General features: G+C 34.9%; 1 protein-coding gene and 1 pseudogene across 1 annotated transcript in view; one reads left to right on the top strand and one right to left on the bottom strand.

The window, feature by feature from the left end:
- BAZ2B (bromodomain adjacent to zinc finger domain 2B) overlaps positions 1-23,345 on the top strand; it is a 290,562-nt gene that overhangs the window by 37,273 nt on the left and 229,944 nt on the right. The window lies entirely within an intron of this gene.
- Positions 1,906-2,628, bottom strand: LOC123783252 (small ribosomal subunit protein eS1 pseudogene; annotated as a pseudogene).

Genomic DNA, 23,345 nt, shown 5'->3' with positions numbered 1-23,345 from the left:
TTATTTATTTGAGAGTGAGCAAGAGAGAGAGTACAAGCGGGGGGAGTGGCAAAGGGAGAGGAAGAAGCAGGCTGTCCGCCAAGCAGGGAGCCCAATGTGTGGGGCTTGATCCCAGGATCCTGAGACTGTGACCTGAGTGGAAACCAAGAGTCAGATGCTTAATGGACTGAGCCACCCAGGTGCTCCCAGAAAGATACATTTAAGATCTTTTAAAGATACATTTAAGATCATTTAAAGATACACTTAAGTCTATCAGTTAAATATATTCCCCTTTGACTCTGCCAATTGCCATTTCTAGAATCACTCTTAAAAAGTTTGCTGTGTATTCTTTTAGACCTTTTTATATGCATATGACTACATATATATACGAAATCTAAATTAACAAAAACTAGTTAATATATGTATTATTCTGTAGTTTATCTTTTTTATCTTGTGTCCCAGAAATCTACCATATCAGTATATAAAATGTTTTCTTTGTAAAAATCACTCTATGATGTATCTTTTAATTATTCCTCTATTGACAGACATTTAGTTCGTCTAATTGTGAGAAATGGTGGGTTATACAAAGTTAAATATTTTCTTTTCTGCAGTACAGTGCATTATGATTCTTCAGAGAAGGTAAATGGTGTGCAGAATTTCCTGAACTTATTGTACCAATAGAACCTTTATTTTCATGGAGCATATAATTCTTCCAAAGAGCATGTCATATCATTGATGCTCCATTAAATATATTTGGAGCTCTAGTCAATCTTCTTATTTTACTTATAATGAAATTGAGACTTGAGTAAGTGGAAAATTGGAACATACTCTCAGTTTCTTGACTGTTTTTCCATGTTACTCCTGATGCTTTGATTTTAGTCTTCATTTAGTACTTTTTCCTGAATTCAAATAGGAACCTTATGTACTAGGATTTTTTATAAGGGAAAAAATAGTTTTCATGTGTTGATACTAGGAAAAGTTAATGCTTGCATGTTTTTAGGGTTTTCTTTATATCAACATGCGATATCTTGGTAGGTAATTAGTGACAATCCTTCTCTCTGGAGGTAAGCACTTTAACATTGTACTAAATTAAACTTTCTTCTCTGTAAGTATACATACATACATTTATAAATACAAGGCCATACTCTATTGACTTGTAATTTTCCCTTTTACTCAAGAAAGTATGTTTTCTTCTCATGAATATAGAAAATATAAATCACTTCTTAATGACTACAAAGTCATTTTATGGATATACTGTAATTTAATTAATGCTCATTAATAGACATTTGGATGGGCTCAAAGTTTTCCACATTATGAATAGTTCCCACTTGAACATTTTTGTAGATTTGCCTTTACGCTCTTGTGATTATTTTTGTAGTGTAATTCCTGAAAGAGAAATTGCTGGATCAGAATTTTGGTACTTGTTGCCAAACGGCTTTCCAAACAATGGTAGCAATTTATACTCTCTCTAAAATTATATGAGAGTGTACTTGCTGCCACATCTTATTCAATTCCGGGTACTTTTTTTTTTTTTTTAAATCTTTGATATTCTGGTGCATAATGATGACTCAAGATTGTTCAAATTTATATGTCTTTGATTATTAGTCAGATTTAATATATTTCTAGGTAATGGCCACTTTTTTTAAATGTTAACTCTACACCCAACATGGGATTCAAACTCACAACCTGGAGATCAAACATTGCCTGCTCCACTGGATACTCTTGGTTTTTTGTTTTGTTTTGTTTTTGTTTTTTTTCTGTAAATTTTCTGTTAACATTATTATGCTGTTAGAGGACTTGGCATATATTTATTTCATCCTTAATATAGGATCTATATCTGTTCCATTTTACAGTTGAGGAAGACCTCTTATGCTCAGTACCAGGAGGTCTGCCAAATTCTTGGATTGGTGGCTCATATCCATCAGGTCATTCAACTTCAGCATTGGTCTCATCCCCAGTAGCTTTTCCAGGATACGACCTTCACCATGAAGCTTCATGAGCTTTCCCAATTCAAACTGGGGCTTCTTCAGCATTTTTACTTTTCTAACAAAGACATCATGGAGTGGATAAATAGACTAGAAAGCCTTTTCTGTGTCTTTTCTGATGGTGTCTGGATTCAATTTATTGACCACTTCTTTCAAGTCATTTGTCTGCACCTCTTGGGTCATGATTTCCATCACCTTTTCCCACATTTGGCAGACCTACTGGTGCTGAGCGTAAGGTCTTCCAAATCTGATTGTTGTGGTTTTTAGTAAAACCAACACAAAATAGACAAAGTAACCATCTTGACATCAACATGTGTTTCAGTCATGGTCTGCTGTTTTTTGACCGTAGAGCACATTTTGTCATAGGTAAGAACGATATCAAGGAAATTAGTCAGTTTTTGCCCTGATCTTCCTCAGTTCTAAATTCAGCGGCATCATTCTGCAGATTAGCATGGCTCATTTAAAAAACACGACCTTTGAGGCCATCAGATGTGACTTTGGTGCCTTGAGTTCTTGTGACTAGTGTTTTTCCAATATTTCTTATATTGAACATCGCTGGTGCTTTCACATCATACCAATCTTTCTTAGAAAATAAATCAACCACTTTCTTCTTGCCTTCCTTTCTGCCACCTTTCATAAGGCTCTTGTTCTTGCTGACTGTCATGGCACTGCTCAAGTTGCTGAAAGGGTTTCTTTCATATTCTTATTTCTTCCTCAGTTCTTCAATTTTAATCACTAACTGTATAAGTTTTGATATTTCTTAGGACAGACCTCTCATCTTTGCTCACTTATTTAAGAATTCTTCTATTAGTTGTTTTTTCAGGTATATTTTGACCACTTTTGTCATTTTCAGAAATTAATCCGTTGAGTTTCGACTGGCGTTGGACTAAATTAACATATTTTAATTCATCCTGTTTTTATTTCATTTTACAACATATAGAGTGAAATTTTCCTGGGAGTAGAAAGTAGTCATTCATTCTTGTTTCCTGGTGTATGTTTTCTTCAATGATCTCTCACATACTGGGTTTATTTCATGACTTTTAATGGCAAAATTTTTATCCAGCTTTTTCTTCTCGTTCAGTCATCTTCCATATAAGGGCAGATTTATAAAGACCTACTATTTGCTTAAGAATATACAGGTAGATTCTTCTTGACTTCTTTCCCTGTTTATCTGGATACTATTTTGTATCTTGAAGGCTTTGATAATACAAGTTTATTCAGTCACTTAGTTCCTCATTCAACAGCCTGAGAGGATAGGGAGGGAACTGGATCTTTGTTTTTGTTGTTATTTTGTTTTCTTTGTGACCATTGCATTCGTATGGAGTCTCATACCTTTGGAAAAACTGGCTGCCCAGGCCCCAATTCTATTTTTACTCCCACTTTATTTTATTTTTAAGTATGTCTACACCCAACGTGGGACTCACAACCCCAAGATCAAGACTTGCACGTTCCAGAGCCAGCCAGGTGCTCCTTTACTTCCACTTTGGAGTACCTACTTGGTGAGAGATAATTTTGAAAATTTGCTCTGCTGTCTAAGGGCATTTTATCTGATAAGACTGTGTATGCATATATGTTCCCAACCCCTTACCACCCCTACAAACAATTACAGCCTCTGTTGCTATTATTTTATAGCTGCGAAAAATCCCTAAGGAGATTGGTGTTTATCTTTCCTATAATGTTTCTCCTTCTATATTGCCACCTTGAGAGATTCTCTCTCCAACCACACCCCAAAATCAGAGCAAGCACTGACCACTCTTTGGAATCTGGGTCAGAGGTGAATGCTGAGGAGTGGCTGTGCTCATTCTCTTTTAGCTGTTCTTCTGCAACAATGAATGTTTTTTGATTGGTTGCAAGGGTAAGAATATCCCCGTGTAGTGGACCAATGTTTTCCATGGCTCTCTTCCGTCTTCATTCCTTATTCCTAACACATTTGATCCTTTACTTTATTGGTTCTAGATTATAATTACAATGATTCGGGCTAAAAAACTTCTCAGTGAAGAGCTTATCTTGAAGAGTCAGGGGACACCTGGGTGGCTCAGTCGGTTAAGCATCTGCCTTCGGCTCAGGTCATGATCCCAGGGTCCTGGGTTTCAGCCCCACGTCAGGATCCCTGCTCAGTGGGGAACCTGTTTCTCCCTCTTCCTCTGCCCACTCCCTGCTCATGCTCTTTGTGTTTCTCTAATAAATAAATAAAATATTTAAGGGAAAAAAAAGAGTCAGAACTGATGTATATTATAGTATTATTTACTGTTTGCTCTCCTGTTGGTTCTTCTATACCTGACCCAAACAAAAAGCTTTTATTTTTTGAAATCTTTTATCTTTTTAAAATTTTAATTCCAGAATAGTTAACATATAGTGTCATATTAGTTTCAGGTGTACAAATACAGTGATTCAACACTTCCATACATCACCCAGTGTTCATCACAACAAGTGCACTCCTTAATCCCTATCACCTATTTCCCCCATCCCCATCCCCACCCATCTCCCCTCTGGTAACCATCAGTTCAAAACAAAAAGCTTTTAAAAATCATTGTCTGATTCATTGTTTTTGGTGTAGTAGAAATTTTGGAAGTAGAACATATTTGCTCATTGTGGAGCAGACAAAATGAAGTGCCAGTGTGCCAATGGTTCTATGAGGTATCTAGCTGGTATTATAGAGATAATTTTGATGATTTAGATGCAGTAGTATGTAACCCAAAATACTGCTGCTTTGGGTTCTGCATAACAACTTTTCATATTTCTTTTCATTTGCTCCTGTGACATGACCAAGAGAAGTCCTTCCCATTGTTTAGGTTTGGGACATTTTGGCATTTAAGTCCTTTGTAGTCTGTCACTTTGGTGTCTATATAATGTTGGTAAATCTAATCTGTCTGTAAGCTTCAGTTTCCTTTTCTGTGATGATACTTGCTCTATGTACCTCATTGATATATTAAGTAATATGAAAAAATATAAATTATCTTTATAAATTGTAATTTCAAATAGATAAACAAGATTGTGCTAGGATACTATAAAGTAATTACAGGAGACAGTGTTGAAGTTCTATCAGAAGATTCTTTTCCTACCTGCATTAAGCCCTTACATGAATATAAAGTCTAATTTACCTTCTTGTAACATATATTGTTTATAGAGTTTATTAATGATTATATAAGGCAAAAACCAAGGTTGGTATATAATGTGAGAAAGCAATGCTATTTCAGCAGTCTAAATATGATTTAGCATAAATACATTAATATTGTGGGAATGAGTTTTTGTCTGAATGTATAACTTCTAATATACTAAAGCTTAGACTTTTGTCCAAACTTAATATAGAAATGGATGAAGAAAAGGATTCCAATTCATATGTTCATAATTTGTATTAACCATATTAGCATACTTCCTTCTCACCATTATAAAATAAGACTAATAATAATAATAATAATAATGATAAAAATTACAACTGAAAGGAAAATTAAGATTAAAAAATAATGAGGGATACTTGGGTGGCTCAATCAGTCGACCATCTAACTCTTGACCTCAGCTCAGGTCTTGATCTCAGGGTTGTGAGTTCAAGCCCCTCATTGAGCTTTGTACTGGATATGGAGCCTATTTAAAAAAAAGAAAGAAAAAAGAAAAGAGAAACATAAAATAAAAAGTCTACTGAAAAATTAAAACAATAAAGCAGCAAAGAAGAAAATAAATCAGAAGTAAGGTAAAATAATTTTAAAAGGATAGAATAAAAATAAAGCACTGGTAGAATCTGGCAAGTATCAGACACAGAAGTTGACGTTTTATTCATTCTGCTGTTATTGAATTATGTTTGTCAATCACTACACTGGCTGAGTCAACAGAAAACCCATTCATTTTGACCCATGAAATGTTAGTCAGCAAGGACTGAATTCAATGATGCAGAAAAATGTTTTCAGCATTTATAATATTAATAAGCATTGCTAGAGGTAATTTCCCACAAGTTCTGAATCTTTTTTTTTTTTAAGATTTTATTTATTTATTTGACAGAGACAGAGACAGCCAGCGAGAGAGGGAACACAAGCAGGGGGAGTGGGAGAGGAAGAAGCAGGCTCATGGTGGAGGAGCCTGATGTGGGGCTCGATCCCAGAACGCCAGGATCACGCCCTGAGCCGAAGGCAGACGCTTAACCGCTGTGCCACCCAGGCGCCCCACAAGTTCTGAATCTTAATCAAAATTACTGACCAGATACAGAACATCCTGCTATAACTGACCCCATTATATTTATCCAGTTTCATGACACTTCACAGTTTAGGTGTGATAAACTGACAGTGCTTTGAAATTACATGTGTTTTTGTATTTTACTTTTGTAAGTTACATGTTAATAATTTCTTACATTTCTTAGTGTTATGAATTAGAATTCCATATGTAGCTTCTACCTATTAGGCACAATTTTTAACTCTTTATTTACATATAATTTCAAGCTGGAAAAAAGCTGCAAGAATAAGAACAGTAGAACACCCAGTATAGCTTTTATCCCTTTTTCCAAATTCACCTTTTTCTTTTTCATTCTGAACCATTTGAGAGTGATGGCCCTTTACCTCTAAATGTTTTGGTGTGTATTAAGAATAAGGGTACAGTTATCATCTTCAGAAAAATCTAAAGTTTACAAAACTCTAATCTCCTGTGCATATTTTAATTTTTACTAGTTGAATGGTTATTGTCCTTTGTGGTTTTTCCTCCATTCAATACAGAATCCAGTCCAGGATCAAGCTTTGCAATTAACTGTCTTTGGTTTCCTTTAATCTATAACTTCTCTATAGCTTTTCTTTATCATCATTAACATTGATGTGTTTGAAGAAAATATCCTCCCCCACTTCTTTTTAATTGAATTCCCCTAATTTAGGGTTGTCTGATATTTCCTCGTAGTTAGATTCAGGTTATGCATTCCAGGCCAGAATACTACAGAATACTTGCATTGTAAGTGATCACCTTTATGTTCCATTCTTTGCAATTAACTCATTGAACTTTCTTTCTGCTTTACTCTTTTACTTACTAGTTGTACTGCACACAATCAGGATGTTGTTAACAACATGTTGTTAACAAATGTTTTTAAAAGAACACATGGTGTTATGGGGATGGATGGTGTTGATGGCTGCACAAAATTGTGAATGTACTTAGTACCACTGAACTGCACACTTAAAACTAAGATGGTAAATTTTATGTTTATTTTAATACAACTTAAAAATGGGGAAGAAAAAAACATATGGTAGACCTAAGTTTTATATTTTTTACGAACATAATTAGGGACTAGTTGCCTGGAAAAAGTCCTATACATATAATACATCCTTTAAAAATACTTAGTAATTGTTTTATAATTATTAACATCATTATTTTAATTAGTAGATAATGTAGTACAGAAATAAATTTTATTCTGTGTATGACTTGCTTTTCATATGATGGTGTACTATTACTTTCGTTTGCTTCTCATCTACCACCTCGCACCTTGCAATTTGGAGTTTTAGTCCTCAGCGTTCTTAAAATGTTTTGATATTTTCTCATGTATCAGGATAAAAATCAGCAAAAGTTATTTGATTAATAAATTGCTGTACTTTAAAAAAAGAAGTTATCCTGGGGCACCTGGCTGGCTCAGCCTGTAGAGCATGTGACTTTTGATCTCAGGGTTCTAAGTTCAAAATCCACATTGGCTGTAGAGATTACCTAAAAATAAAATCTTAAAAAAGAAAAAGAAAAGGTTAATATTCCTGTCTTATCAAAATGCATATGAAATATAATAAATTCTAATGATTGGTAACTTACATTTTCACTTGGCCTATATTATATGGATATGTGGAATAGTATTAGCAATGAATCTTGGCTTTTTGAGTCAAAATTATGAATGCTCATATATAAAATGAGTTATGAATTCCCATTTATAAAAATATTTTTATTACATTTTAAAAAGCTGTCTGTTGGTCCTCTATCTTAAAGAGAATTTTAGATCCAAATGATTTGCTTACTCCCTGAGATACTAGGGGGTAATATTAAGAGTAGAGCTCCAGGGGCGCCTGGGTGGGTAAGTTGGTTAAGCATCTGCCTTTGGCTTGGGTCATGATCCCAGGGTCCTGAGATGGAGCCCCACCTTGGGCTCTCTGCTCAGCGGGGAGCCTGCTTCTCCCTCTCCCTCTGCCTGTCACTCTGCTTACTTGTGCTCTCTCTATCAAATAAATAAATAAAATCTTAAAAAAAAAAGACTAGAGCTCTTGGGGTGCCTGGGTGACTCAGTTGGTTAAGCGTCAGACTCTTGGTTTTGGCTCAGGTCATGATTTCAGGGTCATGAGACTGATCTCTGCATCTGGCTGTGTGCTCCATACAGAGTCTGCTTGTCCCTCTCTCTCTGCTCCTCCTTCTTCTCGCAGGTGCTCACTCTCTCTCTCAAATAAATAAATAAATAGACAAAATTCTGGAAAAAAAAGAGTGGAACTCCTGAGGATAGTAATGTCTAAATAATTTCCAGAATCTTAAGCTGAAAGAACCAGTGGGTCTGATCCACAATGGTTGCTTTGGCTGTACAATCTATAACAGAGATTTGAGGCTGTGTCTGTGCTAGGGGCTAGATTCATTTCATTAATTAAACAAATAATTATTTATTGAACACCTATTATGGATTAAGCATTGAGGAAACAGTGATGCACAGAACACATTTCCTGCTCTCAAAAAGTCGGGAATGATTACTCACTCTAAATACTCACTTGAAAGAGCAGGTGATTATTGTAAAGCTTAGACTTCAAAAATCAGAGTGATCCAGTAGAGGTTCTAGTTCTATTATTTAAGTGTAGGGGTATTACAAAAAGTAGATTTTTGTTTTTTAATAAATTCTAACCGTTTTCAATAAAGCCTGAAGTTACATAATAATTTTGAAGTTTAGCGTTTGGAAGACCTAAGCGGGTTTTTATATATCTTCTTTAAACTGTGTCAGTTAGTTAATCAAATCAAAGGATTTTCCCATTCAAATATTGGTCTTCAGAATCCTCTACATTTTAATTACGGTATCTTTGAAAAGAGATGTCTTCTAGAATAGAGATAACTTTAAAAGTTGCTAATAGAAACAAAATATTCTTTTGTATAAATTTATTATGGTTTCAGAGATTTATCTGTTCTATTTTTTTTTTAAAGATTTCAATTTTTAAGTAATCTCTACACCCAACGTGGGGCTCAAACCTATAACCCTGAGATAAGAGTTGCATGCTTCACTGACTAAGCCAGCCAGTCTCCCTCAGAGATTTGTTTTTTATTATTATACAATGGTCTAATTCTTTATAGGGCAGAGAAATTCAAGTAGAATGTTTTGGAAATAGACATTATTAAATGTATTCAGGGAACCTGTCTAAAATGGCACTGTTTTGAATCTTTCTATAAATTGCTTCCATGCAATCCAATTACTCTTCTTTTTTTTTACTGGCAATTGTATCACTCATTTATAATAAACTGAATTTAGTACATTATCCACAATCAAGATTCCAAATCTTTTCACTTTCTTTTTTTTTTCTTTTTAATGATTTTTTATTATATTATGTTAGTCACCATACAGTACATCCCCGGTTTCCGATGTAAGGCTCGATGATTCATTAGTTGCGTATAACACCCAGTGCACCATGCAATACATGCCCTCCTTACTACCCAACCAAATCTTTTCACTTTCTTAAACCTCCAACCTCTCCTTAGTCCCTTGCAATGTTTTTTAAAACAAAAAAAATGTTTAAAACATTGCAAACATACAATGAAATAATACAATGAAAATGTTTATACTGTACCTACCACCTTGCTTTAATAAATGTTAAGTTTTTGCCACATATGTTTCAACTTACTTTACACAAATAAAAATAGGTACACTCGAAACCTCATGTATACTTACCCAATCCCATTCTTTCTCTTTCTTCTCTCCATAGAAGAGAGATTTATGTTAATTACTCCTAAGAAAGTGTACATTTTTGTACCTTACATGTATATGTTATGCAGTATTGTTTGGCATGTTTTAAAACCTTTTATAGCATTATACTGTAATCATTTGTATCATTTGTATCATTTGCCAGCCTGCTTTTATCACTAATCTTTGTTTTTCAGATTTATCTATGTTTATTCATGTACTGTGAGTCATTCATCCTCATTGCTGAACAGTATTTCATTTTGTGAATATAATACAGCTAATTTATCTGTTCTCCTAATAATGGATATATAGGGTGTTTATAATTTTTCACTCAGTGTCAAAAGAAACATTCTTCTACTTGTCTTTTTATGCATAGCTGTGGGAGTTATAAAGAGTATATATGTAAAATTGGATTTGCACCTTGAAATGATTATCTAATGACAAATTGCTCTCTGATGATTGTACATTAACATTCCATAGTCCATAGGTCTGTGTTGTAACTTGGGGCAGCCGTGACCTCATGGCTGCCAGAAGACCACACCCACCTGTCCCTCAGTGTATCCCCTTCACTGCTTCCAAGTGCCCCCTGGGCCCCGATGTCTGTATATCTGGAGAGTGGGTTCTGGGAGCCACTGTCCCTGCCATGGATCGTTGGCTTTTCTGGATAACATCATTACGTAGGGGGTAGTTGCAATAATAAAATGCATGCAAGTTTCCATATCTTTGATCCTTAATGAATTTGATGTTATTAGACTTAAAATTTTTACCAATCTGACTGGTTATTAGTGATCCCTGATTGTTATTTTTATTTCTCCCATTGCCTTGTTGAATACCTTTCGTATGTTTTACTAGTCGTCTAAGATTCCTCTTTTGTGATTTGCCTGTTCATATTCTTGGCCAGTTTTTCAAACTTAGGTTGTCTGTTATTCTACAGTTAAAGGAATTGGAGCTATCTTCTCTCAGTGCCTTGTCTTTTCACTTTGATTAAAATGTCTTTGTTGTATAGAAATTTAAAAATTGTTAATTTAATCAGTTTTTTCCTTTACGATTATGCTTTTTTTATTTAAAAATCTTTCCCCGTTGTTCCATTGCGTAACCCAAAATTTAGTGTCTTAATAACAATAGTGACTATATTTTGTGGTTTCTGTGTGTTAGGAATTCAGACAGGGTTTAGCAGAGTTTCCTTGTTTCTTCTTCCATATGCCTCAGATGGAGTGACTGGAAGTCTGACAGCTGTGGGCTGGAATAATCTGGAGATTATTTTTAATAATCTTTATTCACGTCTTGTGGTTGATGCTCATTGTTGGCTGGAATCTCAGCATGGCTGCCAGCCAGAAATCCTATACACTTAACTTTTTTCATTGATTAGTAATTAAAGGACCATATTAAATAGAAATGGTAACAACAAACATTTTTTTTTCTTGATCATATTGAGAATGCTTCTTCATTTTAATTGTTATTTGTTACCATTAATAATATGTTGTCATGTTAAAGAACTTTTCTACCGTTGAACAAAGTTGGATAAGAGTTTTTAATCACATATTTGAATTTTACTGAATACTTTTTTTGCATTCTTGAGAAGATATTGTAATTTTCTCCTTTTAATTCATTAATATTGTGACTAACATTAATAGCTTTTTGGAAATAGACCTGTCTTTGTGTTCTCTGAATAAAAACTGCTTAGGGGCACCTGGGTGGCTCAGTCAGTTAAGGGTCTGACTCTTGATTTCGGCTCCGGTCATGATCTCGGCAATGGGGATCAAGCCCCACATCAAGTTCTGCAATAGGCATAGAGTCTGCTTAAGATCCTCTCTCCCGATACTCTCTCTCCCTCTCCTTTTGTCCTCCTCATGGTCCCTCCCATCTGCACACATGTGCACGTGCTCTCTTGTGCATGCTTTCTCTCTTTCTCAAATAAATAACTAAATCTTTTGAAAAACTGCTTAGTCTTGATTTATGAATAGTATTTTAGTATTCTGGATTTGATTTACCCATTTATTTTGGATTTTGCAACTAAAGTGGTTTGGTTTTACTTTCAATATTAATCTAGCTTCTTAAAATGAGTCTTTTCCTCTTGATATTTTCTCTTTTCCATGATAAATAAATAAATACTTAATCTAAAAGAAAACAGGTAAAGAGGGAAAAGGAAAAAAATAATACTAATAGAAGACAACGAGCATGATGGTAGATTTAAATACAGTCATATCAATAATTATATTTAATGTAAATGATCTTAATACTTCAATTAAGAGAAATATTTCAGATTGGATAAAAATGTAAGAACCAACTATATGCTATTGAAGAAAAAGTGATTTTAAATATAAAACATGGTAGATTAAAAGTAAAAGAGTACAAAAGATACTTTCTACAAATAATCAAATGAAAGCTGGATTAATTATATTAATTTCAGACTAAGATATCAAAGTAAGATATACTATCAAGGACTACAGAAATTAGTAATAAGGGGTTGCTTTCATCAAGAATTATCAAGACATAAAAAACACTAAAATCACAGGCACCTGAAAAGTAACAAAATAAAATGAAAAACTTTATGTGAAATTTAAAATCTTATGTAAAATAGATAATTTCCTAGAGAAACATGAAGTATCAAAATTGCTTCAGGACTCATAAACCCAGGTAAATGAATAATCAAGAAAGAAAGAGCATCTGCATTTAAAATTACCCTCCCCTAAATAAGAAAAAATAATCTTAAAGGAATGGTTGTAGTTTATATAGACTTTCTTGGTTTTGATGCTATTACTTCACTGTGTTTTGGTTTCCCTTGTTGCTGAGGAATGTCTGTTAGTATTTCTTATGAGGTAATATGCCTTTTTCTCTTTGACTTTTTTTTTGCAATTTCATGTTTATTCTACCTCATGTTCCACAATTTCATTTTCATGATCTTTCTAGATATGAATATATTTTTGCTTATCCTTCTTGGGACACAAAATATACTTTGAATCTGAGAAACTAATTCCTTCCTCTATTCTAACAAACACTCCCTTATTTAACTCTTCAAATATTGCTTCTTTATAATTTCCTGCACTTCTTTTAGGACCTTCCTATTATATGTTGGAGCTTCTGAATATCTCCTACATGTCTCTTAACTTTTTTTTAAACTAAGTTTATTGATACATAATTCACCTGTAAAATATACCTTTTAAGTAAATACACAATACAGTTCAATGGTTTTTTAAATATATATTCACAGAATTATGTAACCATTACCTCTGTGTAATTTTAGGACCTTTTATCACCGCATAAAGAAATCCCATATATAAACTAGAACTCACTCTCTACTTTCCACTCCTCTGAGCTCTAGAAACCAATAATTTACAGATTTCCCACTCCCACTGGCCCTAGAAACCAGTAATTTCCTATTCTGGAAATTTCATATAAATGAAACTTTACAATATGTGGTCTTTGTGATTGGCTTCTTTCACATAACATAATGGTTTTTTTTAGGTTCACTCATGTTGTAATATGTATCAGTACTTCCTTTCATGTTATTACTGAATAATCTTTCATTGCAAGGCTATACCACATTTTGTTTATCGATTTATCAGTGATGGACTTTTGAGTAATTATGAATATTAAACAGTTACGTAAAATGCTGCTATGAACATTCATGTACAAAACCTGCACACCTATAGATTTTTATGTGATATATGTTTCCAGTTCTCTTGGGTATTAGGAAAGGAATTGCTGGGTGATATGGTAACTCAGTTTAATTTATTGCAGAACTGTTACATATTTTTCAAAGTGGCTGCAGCATTACTAATTGCACCAGCAATGTTCCAAGGCTCTAGTATCTCTGTATCTTCACCAACACTTGTTATTTTCTGTTTCATTTTAGCCATTCTAGGCATGTGAAGTCTATCTCATTGTGTTTTGGATTTGCAGTTCCCCTATGGCTGATGATGTTGGGCATCTTTTAATGTGCTTATTGTTCATTCGTATATCTTCTTTAGATAAATTTTTATTAAAAACCTATTCCCATTTTTAAAAAAGATTTTATTTATTTATTTATTTATTTATTTGACACACAGAGAGAGAGAGAGAGAGAGAGAGAGAGAGAAAGCACAAGCAGGGGGAGCGGCAGGCAGAGGGAGAAGCAAGCTTCTGCTGAGCAGGGAGCCCGATGTGGGACTTGATCCCAGGACCCTGGGATCATGACCTGACCTGAAGGCAGATGCTTAACCGACTGAGCCACCCAGGCACCCCATAAACCTTTTCCCATTTAAAAATGTTACTGGTTTTTAACAAATTGAGTTTTAAGAGTTTTAATATATATATTTCATATAATTTATTTTTTTAAAGATTTTATTTATTTATTTTAGAGAGAGAGAGTGAGCCAGTGGGGTGGAGGGCGGGGGCAAGAGCAGAGGGAAAGGGAGACTCTTAAGCAGACTCTACACTGAGCGTAGAGCCCAACATAGGGCTCGGTCTCACAACCCTGAGACAGTGACCTGAGCTGAAACCGAGATTCAGATGCTGCCACCCAGGAACCTCTTATACAATTTCTTTATTAGATAAATGCTTTGCAAGTATTTTCTTTCATTCTATTGTCTTTCTACTTTCTTGACGGTGTCCCTTGAGGCACAGAAATTTTACACTTAGATACAGTTCAATTTATCTATTTTTTTCTTTGGTTGCTTGTGCTTTTGACTTCAATTGCTTTTGCTTTTGACATAATTTTTGCTTTTGACATAATATGTAAGAAATCATTGTCTAATCCAAGGTCAAGAAGATTTACACCTCTGTTTTTTTCTTAGGTTTTTATAAATTTAGCTCTTTTGGGGGGGGCTTGTTGATCTATTTTGAATTAGTTTTTGTGTATGGTGTAGGGCAGTGGTCCAACTTCATTCTTCGCACTTGGATATCCTATTGTTCTAGCCCTTCTGTTGAAAAGACACCCTTCCCCTGTTGTAGTATTTTGGCACTCTTATCAATTGACCAGGGGGTGATTGGGTGGCTCAGTCGGTTAAGTGTCTGCCTTCACCTCAGGTCATGATCCTAGGGTCCTGGGATCGAGCCCCACATAAGGCTCCCTGTTCCTTGGAGAGCCTGCCTCTCCCTCTTTCTCTGCCTGTCACTCTGCCTACTTGTGCTCTTTCTCTCTTTCTCTGGCAGATAAATAAAAATAAAATCTTTTAAAAAATAACAATTGACTGAAAAGTAAAGGTTTACTTCTTGATTCCCAATTTCATTTCATTTATCTAAATATCTAGCATTACACCAATATCACACTGCCTTTAATTGCTGTCGTTTTGTAGTAAGTCTTGAAAAAAAAGTGTAAACTTTCCAACTTTGTTCTTCTTTTTCAACATTGTCTTGGCAGTTCTAGGTTCTATAATACCAAATTTCTTACAAGTTCTCCTTTCTTGTCTTACCTCTGTGAGGTCTTGTTAACTGTTTATGATTTTTTTTATCTGAAATTATTTTCTTGAAGATCACTGAAAATACCCTTCAGCCACATTCAGTATTCCTATCTCCTGTTCTGTATTCCTCTCATTTCCAGTTTTCTAGGAAGATCTTTCACCTCTTCTCTTCCAATTTCCAGTCTTTTTCTGACATTTTTTCCCTCAAAATGTTTTTCTCTTCCAGCTCATGAGTACACTTCATGTCCTAAACACTCTGTTAATCTCTGGAAAAAAAGAATTCTAATTAAACACAATCTTTATTCTGAAGTTGCTTATGATAAATAAAATAAGAGACAAGTAAGTAAGTCCATGCTAAATTCTCAGTCTTTCATAAAGGAGAATTAAATTTTTGTTTTTGATTTTGATTTTGATAATTTCCTTTGGTTTAAGTTTTGGCAAACTTGAAAGTAATACTCAAGTTTAAGAGTGAGGGCTTATGTTAAAATAATTATAAGAGAAAACAGGCATCTATATAGGGAAATTAAATATAAAAGAATAGCAAAAAAAGGGAAAAACAAACTAAAAAATGATACAAGAATGACTGTACATGTTAATACATTAAATATGGTTTACTTCTTTTTAAATAAACTTTTCACTCATTTATTCATTTTCCCAAAATAGATATATTGAGTATTATTTTTCCAACAACAAATTCCTCAATTCTCTAACACCAAGTCGTCTCCAGCAATTTAATTCAATTCTGACACTATTCAGAATTAGTATAGATCCCACATGTTAAGACTCACTCCCACAAGACTGCCCCCACTTCCAGTGCCAGCTGCAGATGTGGTCCCCAGGCTACCCACACTTCTGCCTGGCCAACTGCAAATCATGGATTTCCATGACCCCATCCCTCAGGGCTCAATAGTATTGAAGAAAGTGTTATACCTACTATTACAGTTTATAGTAAAGGATATAGATGAATAGGCAGAAGAAGTATATAGGGTGATGTCCATAAGGATTGTGAGCATAGGATCTTCTGTCTCCATGGAGTCAGTGTATATGACCCTCCTAGCATGTGGATCTGTTCACTAACTTGGAAGCTCTCTAAATGCTATCATTTAAGGGTTTTTATGAAGGTTGCATAGGTATGATTGATTAATACATTGGCCCATTATTGACTAAACTCAATCTCAAGCCCCTCACCTGTCTTTGGAGGTGGTGGAGTTGAACGTTCTAGCCCTCTAATCAAGTGTTGGTTTTTCTGGTGAACAGCCCCCATCCTGAAGCTATCTAGTTAACCTTCCCCTTGAGTCAACTCACCAGCATACAGAGGTAGTACATTTATTTTTAAAAATATTTTATTTATTTATTTATTTATTTATTTATTTATTTATTTATTTATTTATTTATTTTAGGGAGAAAGAGAGACAGTGAGAGAGTGAGCAAGCACAAGTCAGGGGAGTGGCAGAGGGAGAGGGAGACTCTGTACTCAGCAAGGAACCTGAAGTGGGGCTTGATCTCACGACCCTGAGATTATGACTTGAACCGAAATCAAGTCAGATGCCCAACCAACTGAGCCACCCGGGTGCCCCAGAGGTAGTAAACTTAAATTCCAGAACTTTTGGGGCACCTGGGTGGCTCAGTCAGTTGAGCATCTTACTCTTGGTTTTGACTCAGGTCATGATCTCAGGGTTGTGGGATTGAGCCCTGTGTCTGGACTATGTGCTGGGTACAGAGTCTGCTTGGGATTCTCTCCTTCTCCCTCTCCCTTTGCCCCTCCCCCTGCTGTCTTTCTTTGTCTCTCTCTCTTTCTCTCTCAGATAAAAAAAATAAATAAAATCTTTAAATTCCGGAACGTTTTGGAGCTCTGTGTCAGGAACCAGGAATAAAGACTAAATATTATTTTTTATTATACCACAAGCATCTGTTATATATTAGACATAACCATTGCTTTTATGAAACTTGGTGTCTAGTAAAGGAAACAAATTAAGAAAAAGAAGATCCTAATAACATGAGATAAGTTAATTAGTGAAAGAGATATGCACAGCATCTGATGGGGTATTAAGATCACCACACTTACCCAGCCTGCAAGGAATGATGAAAGTTGGCATTGGGGTTAGAGGGCAGATAGCAGAGTTTAGAATATGGTTTCTAGTAGAAGTTGCTTTTCTCTAGACAAAAGGAGAGAAGACAGAGAAAGAAAGGGTAAAAAAGTGTCTTGGGGCTAGAAATGACCAGAAAAGGTCATTTAAAGTGGGATCACTTTCCCCACAGGGTGATGATATATTGGAGAACTTTCAGATTGAGAATTAATCTACTTTTTTATCTCTTGCTCTCATCTCTAAAGTGAAATCACATTTAAAATACTGGGATGAAATTATCCATATTCTAAAGTGAAATTGATTTCTAAGTAAGAACATTTTAAGTTTTAAACCAAAGATCAGAGTCTTCCTTCTCCATATTTTGGTATTGTGTTTCACAGGAAGTTGAAGCGCAGATAAAATACACAACTTAGTTTAACAGATGTGTATTGAAAACCTACTATGTATCAGACATTGCACAAGGCTTACTGTTTTATCATGGAATTTTTTTTTTCAAGAATTTTTTTTTTTTTTAAGTAATCTTTACAGCCAACATGGGGCTCAAACTGACAACGCTGATATTGGGTCGCATGCTCTACTGACTGAGCCAGTCAGGCATCCCTATCATGGAACTTCTTTTTAAAGATTTTTATTTATGTGTTTGAGAGAGAGAGAGCAGGGGGAGGAGCAGAGGGAGAGGGGCAAGCCAGATGTGGGGTCTGATCCCACGACCCGGAGACCACGACCCTGAGTGGAAATCAAGAGTCCGATGCTCAACTGACTGAGCCATGCAGGTGCACCTCATGGAATATTTTTGTATCTTAATGTACTGAGTTTCTTTGGATTAAGGTAGAAAACAAAAAATTATCTGCTGAAAATGGTGAAATTTTAATTTATATACATTTTGAAATACTATAACAATAATTAGAAAAGTGAAATCATTTTTAAAATATTGAGTCAAAAATATATGTATTCTTTAAGATTTTATTTCAGAGAGAGAGAGAGCACATGCGCACAAGCATGGGGGTGCGGATAGGGGCAGAGGGAGAACCAGACTCCCTGCTGAACAGAGTGCCTGACGTGGGGCTGGATCCCAGCACCCTGGGGTCATGACCTGAGCTGCAGGCAGATGCTTTCCCAACTGAGCCACTCTGATGCCCCCCAAAATATATTTTTTTATCATGAGAAATTTAGATATCTTTTAAATATATTTTTGTTTTAAAAAATTCAAAATCTACGAACTTTAAAAAATAAGCAAACATTTGCATCTTTTTATACTATTTCTGCTTAATATTAGAAAACTTTGCTGATCAAGTGGATAATTACAGAAGTTGAGGATTAAATCTGTTTTTGTGTAATGAAACGTCTTTGCCTATTTTGTTTAGGTATATGATAAGAAAAGGAAGAACATAGTCTGCATATTTTGCTGTGTGTCAGTTATTCTTCGGGTTGCTGCAAAAGTAATCATTGTTTCATCCTGAATAGCTCACTAAACAAACTTTTTAGAAACTAAAAGAGCAGCTATTCTCTTTGAAATATCCCAACTTTTATGCTTGTTTAATTTACTAGCAATTTGAGAATAAGAATCAGTTTTTAAATTTAAATCTTTATGCATTGCCTTGAGAACAGGCTGGGTGGCATTAATATGTAATGCTGTGTTTCACTGATAATATCACAAATATAGGTTGAAATCATAAATCAAGACAGAATTTGTTATGGAATAGATGGCATACATTAATTGTTACTTGATAAATGCTGCCTGTGCATCACTAGGTAGAACAGAGATCATGCCAAGTTGAGGCGCCTGGGTGGCTCAGTCGTTAAGCGTCTGCCTTTGGCTCAGGGTGTGATCCTGGTGTTCTGGGATCGATCCCCGCATTGGGCTACTCCACTGGGAGCCTGCTTCTTCCTCTCCCACTCCCCCTGCTTGTGTTCCCTTTCTCACTGGCTCTCTCTCTCTCTGTCAAATAAATAAAGAAATGAATTCTTTTAAAAAGAAAAAAAGAGATCATGCCAAGTAATGTTAGGGGATAAGTCATGGAAATCCTCATATATAGAAAAGAATAGTAAATGGTATCATAAAGTTCATTTACTATGGCAGTAGTGAATTAAAATTACATCTAATAAAACTTAGATACTTAAGTGATTAAACTTATTAACAACTCTTCATGATCTTATCCTCGTCTCCTAGCAAATTCAGTATTATCTTTGTTTCAAATTCTGTCTCTTAAGAATCACATTCTTCAGAAACTCACAAGTGTTCTTTTCACCATCTTTTTTACCTTGAATTTAAGTTGCTGATTGTGTCTGGTTAACTAGCTTGATGATCAGTATTTTATATTCCTAGAACTTTAAAGGAAAATGCTGTCTATTCAGAGCAGAGTAATACAGGCACTGGCATATCTTTGGCTGCTGTTGGAAGAGTCAAAGTAGCATTGCCTTTAAAGCTCCATATGAGAGTTTTTAATTTTTTTTAAAGCTTTTCAGTCTGCATGAAGAACTCCATGAGCATGCAAATATTATGCTTTACTTCCTCAAGCTGTAATCCATTTATTAGTTTCTTTTGAAATGCTTCATGCTGTTTTAATATCCACCTTTTTCTCTGATTACTTGACAATTGCCAGTTTTTGTTGAAATGTTAAAACTATATGCTTCTTTATGGATACCAACTGTTCATTAACTAGGCAACACATTTGATAGTGAGGAGGAAGAAAATTCACGGGCAGTGCAAGGATTTGTGTTGGTATTAGTTAGCATTGTACAATAGATCCATATAATATGGAGATATGTTTTCTGCCTTGAAGTAGTTTTGATCTTCTATCATTTGCACAAATTATAATTTATTTTATTTTGTCACTCCTATTCTGAGAACTGGTAATAGATGAAAATCTTTAAAAATTCATTGTGAACAAAACTTTACAACAAAATGACAAGTAACCCAATTAAAGAATGGGCAAAGGATTTGAACATTTCTCCAAAGAAGAGTTACAAATGGCAGTAAGCACATGATAAAGTGCTCAACATCATTAGCCACCAAGAAATGCAGGTCAAAACCATAATGAGATAATACTTCATATCCACTGGGATGACTATAAAAAAACAATGGAAAATAACAAGTGTTGGCAAAGATGTGAAAACTTGAGACTCTCATATACTTCTTGTGGGAATATAAAATGTTGCAGCCATTTTGGAAAACAGTTTGTCAGTTACTCAATAAGTTAAGTATAGAATTACCATACAACCCCAAATTCCTGTTCTTAGGTATGTAATCTAAGAGAACTGAAACATTATGTCCACACAAAAATTTGTACATGAATGTTCATAGTGTTATTCATAATAGCCAAAAGGTGGAAACAACCTAAATGTCTATTAACCAATGGATGGGTAACAAAATGTGCATACAATTGAATATTATTCATTTGTAAAAGAGAATGAAGTACTGATACATGCTATGGTATGGTTCAGCCTTGAAAACAGTATGCTAAGTGAATGAAGCCACACAGAAAAGGTCACATATTCTGATTCCATTTCTGTGAAAGTGTCCAGAATAGGCAAATTCATGGAGACAGAAAATAGATTAGGGAGTGCCAGGGACTGGAAGGGAGAGTCTTTAGGAGAATGGGCAATGACTGCTTAATTGGTATGGTATTTCTCTTTGGGATGACGAAAGTATTCTGGAATTTAACAGTTTATCAGTATGGTGAATATACTACAACCACTGAATTGTCCCCTTAAAAATGTGAATTTTATGTTATGTGTATTTTATCTCAATTAAAAAATTCATTGTGATTTCTAACATTATATTTTGGGGAGAAATACCTGAAATAGGTGGAGTACCGCTCTGGGTAGTCCACATCTTTTCCTTGAAGTAAAGTTATGTGTGACATACTTGAACCCTTTTTAGCTGCCGAAGTGCTCTTTAGTACTATGCCATTTGCCAGTCTCTGAGGAATGTTAAAGAAATCGTTGTTCAAAACTGATTACTTTGTTTGTTGCTGGAATCTTTTTGACAACTCAGTAGAATGACTTTCCTCAGGTCTCAGTAAGCTTTCTTCCTTCAAAAAAATGATATAACTTTATGAGTGCTGTGAATAATATAATAATTTATAATAATATAATATAAATATAAAATAATATAATATAAATCAACAAAAGCTGCATGTGGCAGTCACTTCTTTGCATTGATTATCAGGAAACTCAAAGCCCTATCTTTGGTCATAAGGAAACAGGGCCTTATGACACACATTTTGAAATTAACCTTATTCTTGGCCTGATGTTATTTTTCTCACTCTCAGTTTCTAATTTGAATTTGTATATTATGTACCTAAGTGTATTTACCTCATATCTTATTTTAGAACAGGACAGAGTATAAAAATACACAACGAATTGGGGCAACTGGGTGGCACAGTCGGTTGAGCGCCCAAGTCTTGGTTTTGACTCAGTTCGTGGTCTCCAGGTTGTGAGATAGAGCCCTGTGCTGGGCTCTGAGCTCAGCACAGAGTTTGCTTGGGACTCTCTCTGGGGGCCCTCCCCACTGCATGCATGTGCAAGCGTGCACTCACACGCACTCTCTCTCTCAAATAAATAAATAAATCTAAAAAAACCCACAAGGAATAAAGAGTCTTAGAGGGAATAAAGCTTTAAATGCAAGTGTGTTTGCGTAACATCTAAATTAATTTACACTAATATGTAATTATTCACCTGTCCTTATAGCTTTCAGATTTTTTATAACTATTTAATTCCTTTTAAGTTCTTATTTAAATTCCAGCTAGTTAACATACAGTGTTATATTAGTTTCAGGTGTACAGTATAGTGATTCAACACTTCCGTACAGCACCTGGTGTTCATCATAACAAGTGCACTCCTTAATCCCCATCACCTGTTATAACTATCTAATACTTAACTTTTTTAAGAAGGCTACGGAACATTGCAGAAAGTAATTAATAAGCAGAGAGAAGAAAACTCTGGAAATGATGAAGACTTGTGTAAATAATTGATATGTGAATCGCTTTCTGTTTTGAGTAGAGTGATGAGTTATAGAAGAGATGGTGCTGGAAATCCAAAAGTGGAAATGGGTCAATACAGAGGAGGGAAAGGGAAAATACAATGGAGATGTTTTTAAAAATTGCTGGCTTTACTCTTTATCTAATGTTGATCCTATTTAAGCTCCAGTGTGCTTAATCAAATAAAAGCTCATATGGCATTATTTTTACACTGTGCAGCTGCATGTGTATAGCTTAGAAGGACATTGCTGTCACATCATAAAATACATCAACATTTCTTTGCATAATCTTTTTAACATGACAGCCTCTATTATAAAATAATACTGTTTCTAAGGGATTTTTAACTTAATTATGTATATAATATTTTCCCCCTATGATTTTCAATATAGTTTCCATATAACCCTTAAATTAATTACATGTCTTATGTTTATTAGCTTTGCATTTCTGGCAGCAATGACAGATTTATGCATTTCATTGATTTTGCTTCTGTAATTTTCCCCATCATCATTCTTTTTTTCTCTAGATCATCTTAGCAGTATGTATACATGCTGTAGTGTTCCGTCATTTTAATACAAAAATATTTCAAGACCTCATCTCCCCTTTTAGCTACAGTACCATTTCTGTACAGTCCTTTATAGCAAAACTCCTTCAAGAGTTGTCCATATATGCCACTTCTACGTCCTCATCACACTTTCTCTGCTTCGCTTATCCTATTCATGCCTTTGTCTTCCCCATTTCACTGAGAACCGTCTTGTCATGGGCACCAGTGAATTTACCTCACTAAATCCAATGGCCATTTCTTAGCCCTCAGGTTGAGTGTTGTCCAGCAGCATTTGTCACAGTTGATCATGTCATCTCTCCTGAACTTTTACTTGGGGACTTAACTTTGCCCAAGCCAAATTCTTGATTTCTTAACATTATTACTACCACCACCACCAGAGCTGTTCCTACCCCTGTGTCCTCCATCTCAGTGTTTGGCAGCATTATTCACCCAACTGATCTGACCAAAACTTTGGAGTCATTCTTGACTCTGATGCTTTTTCTCTTAGTCTATCAGCAAG

The sequence above is a fragment of the Ursus americanus genome, chromosome 1, assembly GCF_024610735.1.
Source record: "Ursus americanus isolate L20-20 chromosome 1, mUrsAme1.1.p, whole genome shotgun sequence".
Taxonomy (NCBI): domain Eukaryota; kingdom Metazoa; phylum Chordata; class Mammalia; order Carnivora; family Ursidae; genus Ursus; species Ursus americanus.
Note: the sequence above shows the minus strand (reverse complement) of the source record. Positions and strands in the feature narration are given on the sequence as shown.